Here is an 8,970-nt window from a genome sequence, read left to right on the forward strand (position 1 = left end):
AACCACGACCACAGAGACAGCAGGGGTGGGGGTGCCCGGGCACTCCCAGGCCAGAGAAAGGTGAGAAGGCGAAGGCTCACCAGGGCCCTGTGATGTGGAAACAATGGGGCGGGTCCCAGAAGGCCAGTGGAGACGCAGCACAGTGAGGCTGGAGGACAGACCCCAGGTCGGGCAGGCTGACGTTGCTGGAGACCCTGGGCTGAGCCCCCAGGTGGGAGCAGGTCGGTGTGCCTAGGAGACGCTGAGGGTGGGCCGGGGCGTAGGCAAGGGTTGGTGGCAGTGCCGTGGACTCAGAGCCATGGACTCCCCTTAGAGACCAGGGTTATATGGGGCTCTGATCACACCCCGATGGTTCTTCACTGCCACTAGGGGACGCTGGCTTTCAGGTCTCCCCACAGCTCCCAGCAAGGCCCACACTTCCCAGGACCCAGCTCTGGCCTCCAGGAAGCCCTGCCCTGCCCCCAGGGACAGAAGGTGTTGTGTGTGTGTCCAGAGGCAGCCTCACACCTCATGGCTGTGTGGCTGTCATTCAGGCTGCCGGTGCCCAGAGGCCCTGGCTCAGAGCAGACACTCAGATGCACCCAGAGAACCCAAGCCGGGCGGATCCACACCCCCCGACCTCCCGGCCCTCCCTTTTCTCAGCTCTGGTCGTCATCCTTCACCTTGAACGCCGCCCCTGATGGGGTGCTCGGCACACCCAGGACTGCCCCGTCCCTGCTCTGCCTGCTCACCCTGGTGCAGTTCTAGGCTGGAGCGGGGAGTACCCATCAAGGTACTGGGTGGGCACTGGCCCCCGGCCAGGGACTCGGCCACTCCTTTGCCCCCCTGGAGGCCCACGCCCACTCCAGCCGTGTGTCCACAGGAGAACAGCTCCTGCTGACCGAGCGCCCACGACCCCTTGGCTACAACACACACCTTTTCATTTAAACCCATTAGTGCAACATGGTGGGAATAAAGCATCTATCACACCCCAAGGAGGTGCCACCCAGGTGGGCCCAGCCTCACCCCTCCCAGCCCACGGAGCCCGTCAGGTGCACCCACTGTCCAGGAGAAAACTGATGCTTCCACACTGCGCAGCCTCTCCACGGAGGCGCCATAAATATGCAGCGATGACATCGCCGGCAGCGCGACTGTGTGAGTGATGTAATCTTGGGGGGTTGCCTAGCAACCCGACAACGTTTGGGAGGCTCTAGTTCTCGGGCAGGGTGAAGTCGCATTTATGCAGTTCAGTTAATCAGCTTCCTGGCAACTCCGCCAAGATGATCTCATTTTATTCATGATTATTTTATGTGAAATGCACTTTCAGCTCTAAGAACACAAAGATTTAATTCACAAGCCACTATTGCTTTGTGTTTCCAGGGTGTCGTTAGCACGGCGTCCATGCAGATAACCATGGTAACACACGGTGATTAGTACAGACGGCCCGCGGTCTGACTAGGAGCCAGGGCCCTCCCAATCGGCGCCGCTCCTGCGCTATTACTGCAGTAATTACCTGCAGTAACACACAAATTGAACTAAATGGTCAATTGAAGGAAAGTGAATGGCTTTTTATTCTAGTCCCTAAATAATGCGTCTGCTTGGCTGAGTAGTTCAAGGTAAATAAAACTCTTCAATGATGGCCTCTCCCAACCACCCTCTCCGGGTGGAGGACTTGGCCTCCTCCATCCCTCGACGGGCAAATGGAGGCCTCTGCCTCTCCAGCTCGCCCACGCCGGCACGGGCACCCTGTGAGATGTGGACCCGGGGTCCCCACACCCCTGCGGAGCTCTGGCCTTAATTCCAGAATCCCGAGGCCTGTTCACTGTCTTACTCATCCCCCCCCAAGGGAAGACGACTCGGAACTTTCCAGATAGAGGATAGAGGGCAAAAGGCAACGGCCTTCCTCCCAGAAATGTTTTCTTGCCCCTCTGGTAGGTGGGGCAGGCACGAATGGGGCTTCCTGTTACAGGATGTCGGGGGGAGGGGAGGTCAGAGGTCACTTCTGCCTTTATTCACAGAGCAGTTCTAAAATTCCATAAACTGAGAAGATCTTCAAACAGGAAGTCACTCTGGACCTCTGGAAGTCTGCACATTCCAAGTGGCAGCAGCTTCTCTCGCTGCCTTAGGGGAGCGGCAGGGAAGACGGAGGGCAGTCCCGGGCAGCTCGGCCTGAGCAGGCTGAGGCCGGCATGGCCAGGTGCCCAGCGATAAAAAGGGGGAGTAACATCAGCAAGGTCTTGCTCCAGTACTTTCCCTGCAACAAGAGCAGCGCCGACAGGGCACGGAGGCCTGGAGCCTGCCCCAGGAAGGTCCCAGCTGACCGTCCAGGGTGCCTGGGCAGCATGGAGAAGGCCAAGCCCAGGGCCTCTCTGGAGGAGCCATGGTTAAGCTGAAACCAGAGGGTGAGGGAGGTTGCAGGGGAAGAGGCGGTCACAGCTGGGGAACAGCAAGGAGGCCCTTGGTCTGCGAGAAACCCAAAGAAACCCAAAGAAGAAGGGCCACGATCCTGAGGCCGCCTGTGCAGAAATCCGCGTGGAGGAAGGAGAACTGGCTTACAAACCTGCAGCCTTGCTCACACTTCAAAGGGTGGGATTCGTCTCAGGGGAGGTTGCTCCGTCCCTCAGAGAACATTCTAGAAGGCCCTGCAAGGTGAAGCTGCCTCAGCCACTCGGGCCTGGAGAGACTGAGACAAACACAGGGAGTGAACTGTCCTCCAAACAAAGGAGTTTCTGATCAGAAGGCTTACGGTGCCCACACTCTCACACCCGACTCGGCTCGAGGCAGCGACCAGTGCAGCGTGAGTGACCCGAACACGTGGCTGGGCTGAGAGCAAGAGACTTCTCCATAAGCCAGGGCTAGAAGGTGGAAGGTGGTGCGGCGTGGCCTGCGGGCTGCAGGCCAGGGGTGGGAGGGGTCTGCATGCCTATGAGGGATAGGGACGTGAGTCCAGGTCAGGCCAGGGTGCAGGTTTATAAAAAGGAAGGCAGAGACTGTAGCTGGGGGTGGGAGGGGAAGAGGAAGGCTGATGCTACAACCTAAAGCCGAGCTGCCTTCTGCCACCAGAATTGAACCTGCTTCATACTCGATGTCACAATGCTTTAGAAATATGAGGAGTCTTCAAGGATGTCATGAGAACACATGTTATCAAAAACCTACACACACATGTCAATTTTTTTGCACCAATAAGCTCATAGCTAATTCATTTTCCACGAACTTTTTGAAGTACCCGCCTACTACCTTTAAGACTAGGGGTCTGGGAACTGGGTAGACAAACACAAAGCTGGTAAGGACTAGTTAGGGAGTGAAAGACATGAAAAACTAGATGAAGGGTAATCCCAAATCCTACCAATCAAAATGAGCAAACCGGCCCAGGCTCTGGTGCACGTGGATAGTGCACCAGACCCTGGAGCTGGAAGCCACATGCCAACCAGGGTTTGAGTCCCCAGCCCAGTTGATCAGAAAGCATTCCATGAGCATACACACATGCTCAGGATCTTGGCAGGCTGCAGACTGAAGGAAGGGGATCATAGCATGACCATGACCTGTGGAGGCAGCCTCTTTCTCTTTCTCTCTCTCTCTCTCTCTCATGCATGTAGACGTGCTCTGTCATGAATTTAAAAATAAAAAAAAAACTTTTAAAATGAGCAGACTAACATTTTAAAACACAAGAAATGGTAGGAAGAAAAAATTAATTTCTCTAGTAATCTGACAAAGACTTCAAAATAAAACTGTGTATGCCCCCACAAAGACACCAATAAATCAAGGAGAAAAAAAAAAAAAGAAGCAAAATATATAAGAAAGAAGAAATAGAAAATTATTTGCTGATGATAACATGTATGATAATATCCTTGATTGAGCTAATACACAGTGTATTCTGGGTGGAAAACTCATTTTTGTTTGATGTACAGTGAATAAATGTAAAAGAAATTAATTTTTAAAAACAATAAAAAAGCCTAACACCTATTAAGAATGGAGGGGCCAGCAGTTAGCATAATGGCTATGTCGCTGGACTCCCGTGTAGTCGACTGCGGTTCGAGTCCCAGACCTGGTGGCTTAAAACACCGGGCACGTGTGCGTGCGTGCCCAAGATCTCGAGAGGAGAATGGAGGAGAAGGGATTGCGGCTTGGCCATCCCCTCTGGGGGGTGATTTCTCGCTTTCTGTCTCTCTGTCTCTCTGTCTGGCCAGCGCACACGCCCTATAGCAAAACCTCTCAAGAAAATAATAAAAAATTAAAAAGAATGAATAAGATATCAATACATCTGAAAATTGTCTGAAGGTAGACAAATTTTTAGGAATAAACACATATTTAGTGGAAAGATGTTGAAAACGTTCTCTTTGAAATTAGAAGCAAGACAAGGATTGATTCTCTCACCACTTCTATCCAGCACCGTATTAGCAGCTCTTGCCAGTGCAATCAGGTAAGAAAGAGAAATAGAAATTAAAAAGACCAGAAAGGAAGAGAAAAACTTGGTCATTCTCACAGGCTGCATAATGTATACATAGATCTAAAATAACCTATAGATCGATAATTAGAATTACTAAGAGTTTAACAAGGTTGTTGGGTGTCAAATCAACATATCAACTCAAATATGGACTCTTGGGTCTGATAAATGGAGCAGTAGGATTTCCTCATGGTCTACTACGTGGTTTGAGTTCCAGATCTGGTGACTTGAGAACACACTGGGCACGTATATGTGCATATGCCCACAATTTTGAAAGGAGGGAGAAATGAACAAGGGACTCCAGTGTGACCATGCCCCACGAAGGGTGCTTTTTCCTCTCTATCTCTCTGTCTTTCTCTGGCAGGTGCACATACCCTTAGAAAAAAAAATCACATATATGTTTATAAAATAGGATTAACTGAACAGAAAGGTTGGATTTTTTGGGGGGGTTGTTTGTTTGTTGTTGTTTTAATGGCAGACAGTTCCTGCATGTGCACAGGAGAAGGAAAGAGATTCCCCCGCGAGTTGTGGTCACGCTGCAGTCTCTTCCCTCCTTTCTCCACCCTGGCAGGATGCTGGGTATTCACACATGGGCCCAGAATGTACTTTAAGCCACTGGGGTGTGATTGGAACCATGGTCAGTCATGTGAGATCTAGCTCCCTCTGTACACTACTTAGCCACTGCGCTACAGGGATGGCCCCGCAATTAAAATTCTGGATGGTACTATTGTTATCATAGAATTTTTCTATGCAAGAATGCGTCGTGACTTTGCCAACAACCCAATATTTACAGCAAAAGGTATCAGGTACCTGGAAATGAAGCTAGTAGAATATGTTCAAGACTTTTAGAGGGAAACAGGCACGTAACTTTATTAATAGATGTTAATGAACACCTAAAGAAAAGACAAATGTCATGTTCATGGTTTACTAACTTCAACACCATGAATATGTTAATTCCCCCAAATCACTTGTTTTAAAGCCCAGTTTATTGGGGTAGAATTATGTACAGTGAAATTTACCCTTTCTAGTGTATAGTTCTGCACATGTTGACAGACTGAAACAATCACGTAGCCACCACCATAACCGAGGAACAGCAGTGTTGCCTTCCAGAATTCCCCAGCTCCCTTGGTAGTAAATCTATTCCGCCCAGCAACAATTGACCTATCGTTTATCCCTCTGGCTTTGCCTTTTCTAGAACGTAACTTAAATGGAGTCATACAGTGTGCAGCCTTCTTAGCCTGGCTTCTTTTCCTTAGCATAACTCATTTGAAGTTCCTTCAACTTCTTGCATGGATCAATAGCCATTCATCTTTGCTACTGAGTAGTATTTTACTATATGGATATACTGTGGTTTGAAAATATATTTGAGTTGTTTCTAACTTGGGGCCATTATAAATCAAGCCACTGTTAACACCCAGGCAGATTTTTATATGATCTCTCTCGAGTAAATACAAGGGGTGGGATTGCTGAGTCACATCCTAAGCGCTGTCATTTGGATGTGATTTCGTCCCCACTGAACCTGGGGAGACTTGATCCCAGTGCAGCCATCTTGGGAGGGAGACCTTTAAGAGGCGGGGCCTGGTGGAGAACATTTGGTCATGGGTGTTCTGCCCTTAAGGGTGGATTAATGCCTCTCTGCAGACATGATGGGTCTCCAGGGAGTGAGTTTCCAGGAGAGCAGGCTGTTGTAAGGTGGCCGTGGTACCTCCCCTCTCGAGCTGGCAATGCGCTTCCCTTCTACACGCACCCGGTTAACCTTCCACTTACCCACCATGCTTTGATGCCATACACGGTCATCACCAGAAGCTACCAGACGGAGCTGCACAGTCTCGAATACCCCTGAATATTCCAGTCCCCAGAACTCTAAGAAACGCATTCCTTTTCTTTATAAATTACCCAGTCTCAGGTGTTCTGTTACAGCAACACAGAACAAACTGCAAAGGTAAGTATGTTAACTCTGTACGAAACTGCCAGCAGTTTTCTAGAGTGGCTTTACCACTTCGTGTCCCCATCAGTAACATCTGAGACTTCCAACTGCTCAGCAACTCCCCCCCCAACACTTGACATTGTCAGTTTTGTTTTATTTTGCTTTGCTTTAGAGGGGGATTTTTGTTACAGGGCACGTGCACTCACCGGGGAGACAGCGAGAGACAGAGAGACATAAAGCAAGAAATCAACCCTTGGGGGAATGGCCATACCACAATCCCTTCTCCTCCATTCTTCTCTTGGGATTTTGGGCATGCACCTACACCCAGATGAGTTTTAAGCCACCAGGTCTGGGACTTGAACCGTGTCAGCTATGTTGGGAGTCCAGTGATGTAACCATTACACCATCCACTGGTCCCAACATTGTCAGTTTTTAAAAGCAATAGTAACAGCTATATGGTGCTATCACACCTCCACACTTACATAATGGCTAATTACACTGAGCATTCTTTAGGCTATTTGGCTTCCATACATATAAATCTTATTTTCATGAAGTGTCCAAATATTTTGTCTACTATTTGTTTCTTTACTTAATACTGAGTTTTGAGAGTATTTTATATTGCAATGTTGGCAAAGTCATGAGGCATTTTTGCAAAACAAAAACATGCTATGACTTTCCTGATGATCTAATATTCTAGGTAATACCTTTATCAGATTGTGTTTTGAAAGCCTTTTCTTCGGGACCAGCAGTTAGCATAATGGCTATGTCGCTGGACTCCCACGTAGTCGACGGTGGTTCACGTCCCGGACCCGGTGGCTTAAACTCACGCCGGGCGCATGTGCGTGCGTGCCCAAGATCCCAAGAGGAGAACGGAGGAGGAGGGATTGCGCCGTGGCCATCCCCCATGGGGAGTGATTTCTCGCTTTCTGTCTCTCTGTCTCTGTCTGGCGAGCACACGCGCCCTATAGTGAAAAAAAAAAAAACTTTTCTTCAAATTTGTGGCTCATTTTTCTTTTTCTTTTTTTAGTTTTAGTTTTAGTTTTAGTTTTGTTGTGGGGTACATGCACTTACCAGAGAAAGACAGAGAAAGAGGAAAGTAAGAAAGCACCCCTTGGGGAGGCCATGCCATAGTTCCTTCTTCTCCGTTCTCTCAGGATTTGGGGCATGCATGCACATGTACCTGCCATATTTTTCAAGATGCTGGGTCCAGGACTCAAACCATGCAGCTGACCATGTGGAATCCACGCCATCTGATGGCCATGCCATTCACTTTTTTCTTTTTAGGATTAGTAATTTAATTTTATTTATCTTTTTGAAAATTTTCTACAGGGCACATGTACTCACCAGAGTAAGTAAGAGAGAATGAGAGAAAGTGAGAAAGCAATCCCTCAGGTGCAGAACTCGAACCGCAGTTGGCCCTGTGGAAGTCCAGTGCCCCAACTGTTATGCCACCTGCTGACCCCTCCATTCACTTTTTTAAAAATTTGATAAGATCTAATTTACTAAATTTTATATGGATTGTGTTTTTATAGTCAGATGTGAAAAATTTTCACCAAAATGAAAATCACAAAAAACTTTTTCTCTACGCTTTCTTTCTTTCCTTTCTTTTTTAAAAAAAAAAAATATATATATATTGCCATAGGATGCATGCACTTTCCAGAGAAAGAGAGGGGAAGAGAGGAGAAATCACACACACACACAGGGGGATGACCATACTGAAATCCCTTCTTTTACATTCTTCTCTTGGGATTCGGGGCATGCACGCACACATACCTGACATGTTTTTCAAGTCACTAGGTCTGGGACTTGAATCACCGTGTCGGCCACGTGGGATCCAGTGCCTTAACCACCATACCACCTGCTGGTCCCCCATGCTTGCTTTCAGAAATTTACTGTTTTAGATTTAACATTTTCGATTTAGATTTTTATGTTCTATTTCTAGTTCATTTTTGTATACAGTGGAAGATGTGTCAAGTTTCTTTCCTTCTTTTTTTGGTGTGTGAATGTTCAACTGTTCGAGACTCGTTACTTTAAATGATTTAGCCAATACAACCCTATCTTGATTACGGTACGTTTAAAGTCAGTTTTAAAATCAGAGAGTGTGAGTTCTCTAAGGTTTGACTTTTTTTTCCCCAGAAAAACGATTTTGGCTCTTTAGGCCAGCAGGTGAAATGGAGGTTAAGGCACTGGATCCTGCATAGTCAATTTGTGTTTCAAGACCTGATAGCTTAAAAATCATGCCAGGAGTGTGTACATGCATGCCCAAAAGCTCAAGAGGAGAAGGGGGCGCAACTTGACCCTCTGTCCTGGGGAGCGATTTCTCACTTTCCCTCTCTCGCTCTCTCACTTTCCCTCTTTCTCTTTTCCCTCTTTCTTTCACTTTGTCTCTCTGACTTTCTCTCTCAGTGTCTCTCACACTTTCTATCTTTCTCTCACTTTCTCTCTCCTTCTGCCCCCGGAAACACATGCACCCTATAGCAAAAAAAATAAAATAAATAAAATTTAAAAACCTATTTGGGCTCTTCTAGGTCCACTGCTTTTGCACATGAAGTTTAGAATCAGCTTGCTGGCGTCTGTAAACACTTGAGATTTTCATTGGGATTGTATTAAATCTCAGTCT

The sequence above is a fragment of the Tupaia chinensis genome, unplaced genomic scaffold (assembly GCF_000334495.1).
Source record: "Tupaia chinensis unplaced genomic scaffold, TupChi_1.0 Scaffold143602_1, whole genome shotgun sequence".
Lineage (NCBI taxonomy): Eukaryota > Metazoa > Chordata > Mammalia > Scandentia > Tupaiidae > Tupaia > Tupaia belangeri.